Genomic DNA, 13,479 nt, shown 5'->3' with positions numbered 1-13,479 from the left:
CAAGACTGTCAAGACTTCTGAGCTTATAGGAATAAACATTTCAGAATCCTCAGCAATAAAGAGAAAGAATCTCACCCAACCTATGGGTCTGGCAAAGGAAAGGAGAACGTGGAATTGGAGATAAGAGAAAACAGCTGGGATTATCAACATGAGCTGCAAGATTAGCTACAGAATTAGGGACTATAATAACTATGTTTTATGTTTCTTAATTATTTATTTTCTCTCCAATTACACTAACATCAGTACTGGTTAGTGGGCTAGGTTTCCCATATAAGTAAAATTGAATTGTTGGAATTTTTTCATTTGCTGTTTGGAGAATATGAACTTTTCACACAAAGAACAACAATGGAGTCTACAGGACAAAAGGGATGGACTGAGCTGAATATTTTCTATTTCTCCTTCAGATCCACTCTCCTTCCTTCTCTCCCTGCCCTATCTCTGCCCAGAGGTTGATCCATTTGGATCTCAACAAATTCTCGTTGAGCAGCTAAAGGGGAGCTCCAATAGGAGATCAGAGGAAGACAAGAGAGGGCACCCAGAATATTTATTTGATCAGCTGGGCCTGATTTTTGTCAAGATGGCCTTTTAAGTGCAATTCTGTCCTTCTGAGTTTGGATTCTGGTCATTTCTCTCTTTTCCCATCCCTTTGGATTTAGGGACACTGATAGGTCTAAACCTTGTCCATTCTTCTATGAATAGTATCTCTATTTTTTCTATTGGTAACTTTATTAAACACTCCTGGAATCACCCTAATGTGAGTACACTGTTTCCTTTTGGAGTCTTTTCTTATACAGAGATTCCCTGAGGGGATAAATGTCAAGTTGGATCTTGCAGGATGTATGGAAGATTCCCAAGGCAAAGTGCATATGACAGAGAAAAGCATCTATTTCATCAACATTTCAGGACCTAGAGGACTGACAGCCTAATATGTTCTAGAAACCACAAAGTTTGCTGTAGCATGATCTTGGCAGAAATGTGATGGAAAATAAATCTGGAAAATGCCCAGATCACAAAGATCCTCTTAAAAAGGACACAGGAGGCCCAAAATCGATCACTTGTGCTAAGCCCACGTCACCTGAGACTTAGTGCCTAACCTAACTGTGGTTTCAGCCTCTCCCAGGAATGGAATCTTAGCCAGTCAGTCTGGATTCCTGGTCAACATTAGTGAGGTAATCCACTCAACAGACCCTTGCAGTCCCCTAAAGGTAGGTGACCTTGCCTGAAACAATCCACTCTTTGCTGGAGTAACTTCCTTGCCCTGCCTCCTCCTGCTTAAAAAGTCATTCACTTTGTACAGCTCCTCAGAGCTCTTTTCTATCTGCTAGATGGTACCCAATCATGATCAAGTCATCATTCTTTACACTTACTCAGGTGAATTTTTGTTTTTTTAACAAGCCTTAGTACCAAAGTATGGGATATCACCCTAGGAGTGGCAAGAAACAGAATCCAAAGCTGTTTACTGATTTTTGTCACTAGAATTTATTACCTTTCCCTTCTGAAAAATATTGCCTTATTGGAAATAAATCCACATAATGATTTTTGCCTCCACTGGGTGAAAAAACAGTCACTTTAAAAAGGGCAATGACATCCTCTCTACATTTGGCTCAGAAATAACTCTCATCTTGTCAGATGCCAACATGGTACAGGGAATCACCTCAGCCCACTCCATTCTGCACCAAAAGAACAATTTCCTCTCTTTCATTTTCCTTTCTCCACTGAGCAGTTGAGCAGACCCCTGAGAGAATCCCAACTCTCTCAATTTGGCAGGGTCTATGGACGTGTGTAGAATAGCATTTTTGCTTTGTTTAGAAACATCTGTGGGAAATCATGGGCATCAAGATGGCATATATGGCAAGAGCTGGGGCTTCTGATACAAAGCCCTTTCTTTGAGCTGAGTGGCAGCCCCTCTAATCCTCGGGGTTTCTCTGGTAGATTGTTGACTATCTCTAATACCAGCTTGCTTCAAAGCACTTAGCTGGCTTTTACACAGTTCCTGGGCTGATGTGTCTTAAGTTCCCATTGTTCTTTCCATGCCAAGCATTTCTGGACCTTTGAATGTCACCAATATCCTTCAAAGTATAAGGACTGTTTAGGAGGCAGACTGTCCAAAATTGAATTAACTGAATAATCCCCTCCCTGGGTAAAATATTATTGTTTTTTGCAAATACATAAATGACTGTCTGCATTCCATTACCATAGGCAAATCTACAGAATCCAAACCCTCCATATCACTCATGTTACTAATCAGCACGATCATTCTCTTTGAGATACTATGCCACAGGATTGGTGGGGCTTTCAGAGACATGGGAAGCCAAGGCTCTAATCTCTAATGCATCCTCAGCCTCCTCTGCTGCAGAGTGGGCTTCAGCACATTAACGGCCCTGCTTCTCAGCTGTCCAAGGACTTGATTTAATTACATTGCAAGTCTCTGTCTTCATTGGAAGTCTCCACACATGCTGTTTGCTCCATTATTATGGATTGCATTTCCTCTCTGCTGCAATGTCTCATTCTGCCCTTCCGTGGGCTTTAGTGGCTAATAGACATTTGCATTAATTTTCATTTCTCCTGGTGCTTAATAAATATCCTCTTAGGCACACATCCTGGAAGTAGAAAAACCATTTAGCTCAACCAAAAAGTTGAACTCCAGACCCTTCCTAGAACCAAAACTTGTCTTTCTATTGATATTGTCCACCCTACTTCTCACAGCATTTAAGGGATGACTCCAATACCCAGCAGAGACCTTGCCCTTCTCTAGATTGCGTATACATATCTGAGGTTTTCTAGTAGCCATACCCTAGTGCTTATTATAAAAGTCCCACATACAGACATATACAGACATGTGCATGCACATCCTTCATTAATAAAGTACATCACTGCATCCAGTGACCCAGGAATGGTTAAGTAAACGGTAATAGTCATTCAACAGAAGAAGGTGCTGTCACTAATATGATGTATGTAAAGACCAGATAAAAAATTGTGAGAAAATATTTACACTGTACTGTTAGTAAGAAATAAATGGTACATATAGCATTAGTACCATTATGTTTTAAAATATACATATTTACATCCCTATGCATAAGAAAAAGATAGGAAGCAGATATATCAAAATATTCATAATGGTCATGGTTAGGGTTGGAATGTCTTGGAAAAAATTTCTTTCATTTCAAAGAGAGAATATTCATTTTTTTAGGACAGAAAATAACATAAAAATAAAAGAAAAAGCACATACATTTTCTCCTCATTGGAGATCCCAAATAACCAAGCTCAAATGAGGATAAAACACAGAAAAGAGATGTAAATTGGAACTGGATAGACAGACAGGAAATTTAGGAGCAGAGTCTTAGGTCAGCAGGATTCCAAGAACTTTATTCAACCATTGGGTCTTTTTTGCAGACCCACTATGACTGTGTTAAAATTACGGGTGGAGGGAACAGGAAGGTTGCTGACCTCACCATTATGTAGAGGAGAATGGTGGCAAGCCGGTGGAGAGCAGTCACTTGCACAGGCCAGGAGGGATGGACAGAATGGAATCAGAAACCAATCTGTATAACAGACATCCCCTCTCTGCTTGACTCTTGAGATTAAGAATACAAATTTAAGCACAAAAATGAACATTTATATAAAATAAATCACCATAAATTACAAAGATAAGAAGTTGACAAATCTAATAATGTTTTTCTTACTTAACTGCTCTATATACCTCTATAAAGTTGTTTCTTCCTACATGTTTCACAGCATACTCTGTCATTCCACTTCATGTAGCAATTATTTTATAATATTTCCTATCTAAAAATTAGAAAGATAATTCAGTCTTTGCTCTGGGTGGTTAATTAAAAACTTTTTTTTTAATTTTGAGATAATTTTAGATGCACAGAAGTGTTGCAAAAAGTAGTATAGAGTCCATCCAGCTTCCCCTAATGTTAACATTTTATGTAGCTATAGCACAATCATATGTGAAAAATTAACATTGACACAATCCTATGAACAAAACTACAGACTTCACTTGGATTTCACTAGTTTTTCCATTTAAGTCCTTAAATTCAATCCACACTGCATTTAGTTTTGTGTCCCCTTAGCCTCTTCCAGTCTGTGTAAGTTCCTTAGTCTCTCCTTGTCCTTCCTGATCTTGACCTTCTTCAAGAACGTTGGTCAGGTGTCTTGGAGAAGGTCCCTCATTTGAATTTTCTGGTATTTTCCCATGATTAAACTGAGCTTATCATTACTGGAAAGAATTCCACAGTAGGGGGAGGCGCCTGGGTGGCTCAGTTGGTTAAGCATCCAACCCTTGATTTTGCCTCAGGTCATGATTTCATGGTTTGTGAGTTCGAGCCCCACATTGGGCTCTGCACTGACAATGTGGAGCCTGGTTGGGATTCTCTCTCTCTCCCTCTCTCTCTGCATGCTCTCTCTCTCTCTCAAAATAAGTTTGTGTTTTAAGTTAAAAAAAAAAAAAAAAAAAAGAATTCCACAGAGAGGTGTGCCCCAGTGCATCAGGTCAGATGAACGTGATGGTGCAGGCTTTTTACTGCTGGCATTAACCCTGATCACTTGATACAGGTGGCATGTGCCAGGTGTCTCCACTGGAAAGTTACTGTTTCTCTTTTTGTATTTAGCAAATATTTAGAACGAGATATTTTAAGATTATGCAAAAATCCTGGTTCTCCTTAAACTTTCATCTTCTAATTTTATGATCCATTAGTGGAGCTTGCTTACAGCGATTATTATTGTGGTAACACCATGATTTCAAGGGTAATTTTCTATCTCTCACATACCTTCTACATTTATTAAGTGGAATTCTTTCACATGTTCCTTCTACCACATTTATTCATTTGTCAGCTATTTGTCACCTGGCTGTAGACTCATGGCTACTTCTTTTATTCTTTGAGTTATAATCCAATACTATCCTAATTGACTTTGTTGCTCAAATTCTTCTAGATTTAACCATTAAGAGTTATTTCAGATTGATTCCTGTGTCCTTCAACATGCCCCCCCTCCTTTTTAAGAAGTTCCTTACTTTCTTGCACCACAAGATGCTCCAGGATCATCTTGTCTTTTCTCTACATCGGCCCTGGAATTGGCTACTTATCCTTTTAATGGAGAGCAGTATTTAGAAAGCAAGATATGAGTATTAGGTATGCTGGTTGCCCCTGAGTTTCATTGCGTCTCAGCACTCTCACGGGCAGAAGAAGAATGGTTTTGCATGTACATTAGCCCATGTATGCACACACATCCATATTTATTTTTGTATCTATCTGTATGTGTTACATACACTAAGAGCTCCTATTAATTTTCTGAGTCCCATCCAGCACCACAAGACTCCTTCTACACTTTCCTCTTTCCTTAGTTGTAACTTGTTTCTCTCACAGTAAGAAACCTGCTCTCATTTATCTACAATACATTTTCTTACTTGCTCAAGTCTAATATACACAGAAAGCAGTTTCAGAATTGCTAACCCATATCTCTGGAGGAAAAGTGTGTGTGTGCACTACTTTTTATCTCTACCCTTAACTGTATAAGGTCAAAATACAAATTTCCAAAAGTACCTAAGTTAGATCCTTTCTTCTCCACCCTTTCAGTGTCACCTCAGTGGTTCTCAGAAAGAGCTATTGTGCCCCCAGGGCACATGTGGCCAATCTGCAAACTTAGGTTGTCACAACTGGGGAGGCAGTACTGACACACTGTGAATAGGGGCCAATGATGCTGCTAAACATACCACAATGCCCAGACTAGCTACAGATAAGAAGTACCTGGCCCTAAACGTCCGTGAATTCCAAAATGTATCTCTTTTTTGTATAGATTTTCTCCTTTTAATAGAACCTGAAACTGTTTATTGCACTTCTGACATCAGGAAATGAAGAATCTGTATTGATTTCATCATGCATCTTTTCACTTTCATTTCAGAGTCTATTAATCTTCATCTGAATTTTCTCATAGTTCTTCAATAAATGAAGATGACAAAAGGAGGTATTCTTCACATAGGTCCAAATCAGGAATCTGTCAATTCTTACTTATTTTATGGATATGTTCCCAATGATCTTTGCAAACTGTAGTCAAACTGGCATTATTTCCAACAACTTTCCTTTAGCAGAATCCCAGAAATGTCTGTGGTCACTCCACACCACCTGAACACAAAGAGACATGTGATGGGGAAGCAGCTAAATGGAAAGAAGCTGTGGTCTTAGCTGATTGTTGTCAAAATATCTTACTTTTGCAGACTTCACAAAAACATGTGAAGGCATTGCTTGGGCTTCTTTTATGATCTTGCATGAAATTTGAGATGAAGGACCCTAAAACCTCAAACTCTTCAAACAATTATTTTCTGCTCAGAGGCCAAAAGTGACTGCACAAAATCCAAGCCCTCGAGAACCTTGTGATTTAGGAAAGAAGGGTGATCTATGTTCAGAGGTGTCTCAGGACACAGTAACAACCAGAGATGTAGACCAAATCTCCTACAGCCCTGCTAACGCCCACCAGGAAACTAAACATCCAGGAAGTCTTTGTTTCTGAGTAGCCACCCCTCTTCATCATCTGTCAGCCTCCTGACATTGACCCCTGGAGGCCAAGGCAAGGCTTGGCCTTTTCATTTTTACACAGGGGTAGGGAGTAGAGTAAGAGCTTGAAAAAGGAGAAAGCACATCAAAAATATCATCATCCTAAATACTGTGATTTGAAGTCATTTTTCACTGCCAAGAAAGAAAAAAAATAGTAGTCAAGCCTCTGAAGGCAATGTTTACTCTTCACGGGAGAGGACATATGGGAGAGCTTCTGACAAGACTGTCAAAAGTGTGTTCAGCAATTTAACTAGTAATAATAGTGAAAAACAACAAATAACGCTTTGAATTAATCCAGCATCTTTCATCTCCATATATCAAAGAGTGTTGCCAATGTCCCTGATAACAACATATCTGTGAAACACAGAGGTGGCAGGCAACCGTCATTCTTCAGTGACAGATGAAAGAACAGAGAAGCTAAGAAACTCTCCCCTAGTGATTCAGCCAAGGACCTGCGAGGGCAGATCAGCCTCTCTCCACATCAACACCTTCCAGGGGCTGTTGGAGCACATACTCTAAGGGAATTGGGCTTAAGGACTGCCTGAATGTGAACAACACAGGGATAGAGACTCTGCTCTCCCAAAATGTGGTGACGAAATGCACCCACCAAGAAATTCCTGCATCTATGCAGGTGAATCAGCAGGATGCTTTTTAAAGGTCAGCTGACAGACCCTACTGGATATGCTCTAGGGAAAGTACCGCCTACTTTGGGGAGTTCATAATACATGGGGTGGAAAAAAGGAAAAATACACACAACCCCTCCAACCACAGGAAGATGCCTACAGGTTCCCCAAGTGCAAAAGCATAGGCCTCTATGCCTTTGTCCCTCTGTTCTCTGTGCTGTTCCCTCTTCGGTGCTTGTCCCCCTTCATGACCCTACGGAAGTATCACCTACTGTGTGAAGTCTCCCACACACACACATACCTTTCCTTCCTTTTTATACTTTCCAGGCTCTATATAGATTTCTGTCTCAGGCCTTGTAGCTTCATTGCATATACTTGTTTACACATCTGTCTTAGCTACCTAACTCTCAGCTGTTTTGTCAGGGGGAATATATTATAGTTTTCTCTGTTTGTCCAAAGCTCAGCACAGTGTCAAGCTCATACCAGATGTTCAGCAATTGTTTCCAGAAAGAGGGAGGTACGGAGGGAGGGAGGGAGAGGGGGAGGGAGGGAAGGAGTCAAAGAGGGAGGGAAAGAGGGAGAAGAACTGGTATCTACTGCACAGCTACCATCTGTATACCAGGCACTGTGCTAGGGCATCATATTCCTGTTCAGCATTTAGCAAGTGTTCCTCATCTGAGGGCTCGTGTCTTTTTTCAAGTTCAGAATCTTTTCATATTTATCTTTTTGAAAACTGCTTTCTCCAATTCCTTTAATTATCTATTTCTAGAAGCCCAGGTGTTGAAGAGTCTCAGTCCTCCATGTCCCTTCAGTTTTCTTTTCTGTTTTCTATCTCTTTATCTCTGCAACATATGGGATGAACTCCCCAGTGTTATATCCCAAATCACTGGTACTCTCGTGCACACACTGAGTCCAGAATTGATCTTGTCTCCTGAATGTATTTTTATTCTAGTTACTTGATTTTTCATTTCCAGAGTCTAATTAGTTCATCTTCATACCCACCTGTTCTTCATTTCTACCTGCCTGATTCTGTTTCATAACATCTTGCTCTTTTTACATAGTATTCCTCTCTTTATACCATCTTTGATAATCTCAAACATACTTGTTTTAAAGTCATTTTCAGATTACTCTATTATACTTTCAATGGGAGTGAATTCTACTGATTGTTGAGCTGACTGGTGGTATTTCTCAGTATTAGTTTTTTTCATGTGCTTTCCAACTTTGGTTAGCAAATTCCCTCTCTCTCCTCTTACCCCTCCCTGTCTGGGAGTTGTTCAGTTTCCTTCCTAAAGACTCCTAGCCTAGACTCAGATCTGATCATGGCGACTCAGGTTTCTTATTTTGAGGTGATCTTGGGGAATATCACAGATCTCATCACTGGGTCAACAGTGGATAGGTGAGGTCCTATGGTTTAGCTTCCTCTGCTCCTTCCCTTCACCTGGGAATTCAGCTCTAGAATATGCTGCATCTCCAAGCAGTAACTGAAAAGCTGGCAGTAAGCCCTTCAGTTTCACCCAGTGAGCTAGGATCCAGTCCCCAATTATAAGCCCAGAACGTCTGGTCCTTATCATCTCATGGTCGCCATATTCCAAGCCCTATCTGCCCATTCCCAAGTCCAAGAGCCCAGCAAGTCTTTAACCTCAATTGCCATCTTCAACTGTGCTGTTTCTTGTTGAATGTAACTATGTTGAAGTCATTTTTTAAATATTTCATCCAATATTGCAATGTATTTCAAATCAAGGGACTTTCAAAGCATGAACAAATCTTGACCTAAAGTCCCAGTCTGGGCATCTTCACAACATCAGTCTGCAAACAATGATCCCCAGATGCCCAGAGCATACCCTGTTACCTGAAGGCTCAGAACTCCAGGCCTTGGTCCTGGGCCAGTGATAGGCAGGCCTGGGAACATGCATAGCCCTGCCTGTGAGCCAGCAGTGTCTGCAGATAGTCTCTAGCTCGCATGCCCGTGCAGTGCAGGGTGGAGCAAGCTCCAGAGTTCTCACGAGGGGACTAAGCTGCAGTTCCCTGTAAAGGAAGCACCTGCCATTTGAGCTCACACTGCCCAAGTCTGCCTAGAAGACTCACCCTTTGGAACCTATTAACCTAGCCTTGTCTGGATTTATGTTTCAGAGCCTCACTAAAAACCAAACAAACAAATAAACCCGACTCCCACCTAATACTATCACTTCAGTCCCAAAGTATTCTCGGACCTCTCAGACGAAACCCACCCACATTAAACTTCAATCTAATATTCTCAGATTTGGTTCAGACTCCAGGTGCCTCTTAAGCACACACCACACTACTCCTGGCCTGGTCCCAGCTCCTTAGACATGAGCTCCTAAGACACAGCAAAAGCTCTCACCCCCACTAAGCATTGTGCTCCCCAATCACACTGTGTGTGTGTATGTTTCTGACGGGGGTTCCCATGTGTCCAGGCAATGCTTCAACATCAGCTGGGTGTCCTACAATCCAACTCAATGCTGACACTACCTATCTGGAGATAACATCAGATTCCACCGATTAAGGGCTCAGCCCCACAAGACTGAGCCCACACCCCAACTTCATATACCAACCACCAACCCAGACTGTCTTCTGTACTTCTAACAAACTGGCTACATATCAGAGGTTTCATTGACCCCCCCTCCTTGGGTGTGATTCATTTGGTAGAGCAGCTCACATAACTCAGAGAACCATTTTACTTACTAGATTACTGGTTTACTAGAAAAGGATCTAACTCAGAACAGCCAGATGGAAGAGACGTACAGAGCAGTGTACGGGAACCTCTCTAGGCGTGCAGCTCTTACTCAGTCCCCATGTGCTCACCAGCCCAGAAGCTCTCCAAACTCTGTCCTCTGGGGTTTTGAGGGAGGCCTCCTTACACAGGGCTGGCTGATTAAATCATTGGCCTACGGCTATTGAACTCAATCTCCAGCCTCTTGGCCCAAACCAGAGGTGGAGGATGGAACTGAAAGTTCCAACCCTCTAATCACATGGTTGGTTTCCGTGGCAACGAAGCCCCTTTCATAGGTGCTTTCCAGAAGTCATCTCATTGACATAACAAAAGACAACTTTATGGTTCTTACTTTGGAAACCGCAAGGATTTTAGATCTATGCCAGGAAAGGGGACAAAAACTAAATATATATTTCTTATTATAAATCATAATATCATACCCACACACCCAAGACTGAACAAGAGTCATGGCATTCATGCATATTCTCATGTAATTCTGTCACAGTTTGTAAAAAATATTGTTAACCATTTTTATCTACCCTAACTGTAATAGTAATATTTATTGTCTGCTCACAACGTTGCCAGGATCTGTGCTAAGTACCTTCCCTGCCATACCCGAACTAATACTTAACAACAACTCTATCAAGTGGCTACTACTATCGTCTCCCCCTTTTATAGATATAGAAGTTGAGGCTCAGGTTAATTGACATCTCTAGGACCTGACAGATACTAAGCGCTAGAACCAGGTTTTAAGCCCAGGTTCATCTCAGCTTAATGCCCATGCCCTTAGCTGAATGCTACAGTGCCAAATCCATCTTAACACTGATCTCACCCAACTTCTTTGCAGCATGTGCCAATACCACGGGTTCTTTCCTTCCGGGAAGTGCCTCCTCTTCAGGCTTCCCAGAAACTGACCTGGAGGGAATTTCCTCTACCCTCTCTCTCCCACTTGTGCTCCTTGTTCCACATGTGGTGTTCCCCAAACCCCCAGCTTCTTACATGTACCAAAGACTCTTCCATTTCAACATTTCAATGTGTTCCATTGTGAACTCATTACTTACACACCCTGTCTCAGTTCCTGGCAACACCATCCAGCCAGGCTCCCAAACCAGAAGCCAAAGTAAGCTCTCCCATCCCCTCAGCCCATCAACAGACAAGGGCAGCAGATTCCCTCTTCTGAGCACTCTGATGCTGTCCCACCTATACATCCCCATCACCCAAAGGCCTCTTCCAAGCCACACCCACTTTTCATCCTCATCAGTCATCTCTACCATCCACGCCCAAAGCCCTAAAGCCCTAGTCATCTCAATCGGCTGCCGCTTCCCACATGTCAAGCTCTTTAGTGACATCAGACCTTTGCCCCAGCTGTCCCCTCCTCCTAGGGCATGGTCATCCTTTGTCCACCCACTTTCTGTCCAAACATCTCCAGCTCTGTGAAGCCATCCACAAAGCCTTTCTCTTGGGTTCTGAGAAAAGACAAGGTGCTTACTTCTCAGCTCACCCTGGACTCAACATCAGGACCTAGTACAACTTTTTATCTCAGTATCCTGCTCCAATACCACATTCTAGGCATCATGAACTCTCCCAGGGGCAAGTGAACACATGGAGTCCTTTCTGCCTTTGTGTCTCCAGACCCAGCCCAGCTTCTAGCTTTCATCAGATATTAAGGTAATTAACTGGCAATTGGCAATAGATACAAAAAAGCAGTTTCTCACCCCAACAGGGATGTGTAATGTTCAACTCTGTTTTTCCAAGGGACGTGATCAGAAGCCTGTGCACACCTAAGAGACATTTTGACAGAGGCGTCAACATATGAAGTCAGCAAGGAAGCTTAAATGAAAGAATTCAGAGAAACAGAGTTCAGCCATAGCTCTACGCAGAAGGCTACAATGCTAAAATCTGCATTTAATAGGGACCACATGGCATAAACGTGCCATCATGACTTACAGTGACACAGAATGAAGTCAGTGGTGAATCTCTAGGTCTCTCAGGCACCTCACCCACCCTCACACGCCCACAGTGAGCCAGTTCCAAATTTTTGACTTATCAGCCCCTAACAAGCTGTTGAACTCTATCTCCTACTAGTTACCAGTCTATTCCTTGCCAGTTCAAATCCAAGTGGTGAAATACTTCAGCTGGAAAGGGTAATCAAAACACAAGTACAAATGGCTAATAAATACATGAAAAAAATCAACTCCAGCAGTAATGCAAGAAGTACAAATCAAGACATGATACTATATTCCATCTGTCCAATTGGCAAAATTAAAAGCAACTCCTCCCTACTGGAGAGGGTGCTGGCTGCCTGCCAGCTGTGCCAGACGTGTGCGATGAAGTGAGCAGAAGAAGAAGGCAGAAGAAATCTCTATAGCCTTCAGTGGTCTTCAAGAGTCAACTCACCTCTGTCCTTCAGCATTTCACTGTTAGCAGAGTCTCCTCGCGCATGAGGCAGGGAGCATGTGCTTGGGGAGGATTGGGGGAAGAGTGCAGGAAAATGACCCCTCAACACACACATACACAGTGTCTAAACATGAACGCAGCCATGCTTTATCCAGCCTTGTCACAATGATATTTCAAGGAAGACATGGCTGGAACCTGCTGCTATTGGCTTACAATTTAGAAGTCGAGTCAAGATACCCAAATCTGTAGAAAACTGGCAAACAGAATCAGATGTTGTTGGAGAAGAAAAAGTGTCAGGTGTGTTCAGAAAAGAGAAGATTACTTCCAACTGGGCTATCGGGGTGGGTACAATTTTGGCAAAGATATAAGGAAAAAATGATTCTAGGGGCAGGGGAAAGATTAAGGTCGCAGATGATGACATTTAAATGTGTTAATTTATTCACTGAGGTCCTTTCCAGCCTTTACATTTTTCTAACCTGGTGCTTTCCCTCCTGTTAGCTGGGTGAGTTCCAGAGGCCCCAGGAAATGGATGGACACTTCCGTTACGTGCCAAGCACTGGCCTTACACCCTGCATAGGTGAACTCATTTAATCCTCAAAACACTTTAGAATGAACATCCTTGGGTCTGTTTTACAGGTGAGGAATCTGAGGCCCAAAGAAGAAGACTTAATTTGCCCAAGCTCACAAACCAAGTCAGAGCGAGAAATCAGACATGAACTGACGCCTGCCTGACGGACACTCATCCATAACCTCTTCTATACCACATTGCCTCACTTTGAGATCACTTCTTTCATTCAAAGTAAAACCCCCAAATTGATCTACACATTCAATGAAATCTGTATCAAAACCCCAGAAGGCCTCGTTGATGAAATTGACAAGCTGATCTTAAAATTCATACAATAATTCAAGGGACCCAGAAAAGCCAAAATAATCCTTAAAAAGAATAAAGTTAAAGGACTCATACTACAACTTCGAAAGTTACTACATCGCTACAGTAATCAAAACTGTGTGGCATAAAATGCTGACATAAAGACACGCACATAGATCAATGGAATACACCTGAGAGTCCTGAAATAAATCCGTACCTTTAATGGCAACTGATTTTTGACAAGAGTGTCAAGAAAATTCAATAGACTGGGAAAAAACAGTCTCTTCAACAAATGGTGCTGGGACAATG

Source organism: Lynx rufus, unplaced genomic scaffold (genome assembly GCF_022079265.1).
Source record: "Lynx rufus isolate CCGP_SWC_20201006 ecotype Redwood Valley unplaced genomic scaffold, mLynRuf1.p SCAF_13, whole genome shotgun sequence".
In the NCBI taxonomy this organism is placed as follows: domain Eukaryota; kingdom Metazoa; phylum Chordata; class Mammalia; order Carnivora; family Felidae; genus Lynx; species Lynx rufus.
Note: the sequence above shows the minus strand (reverse complement) of the source record.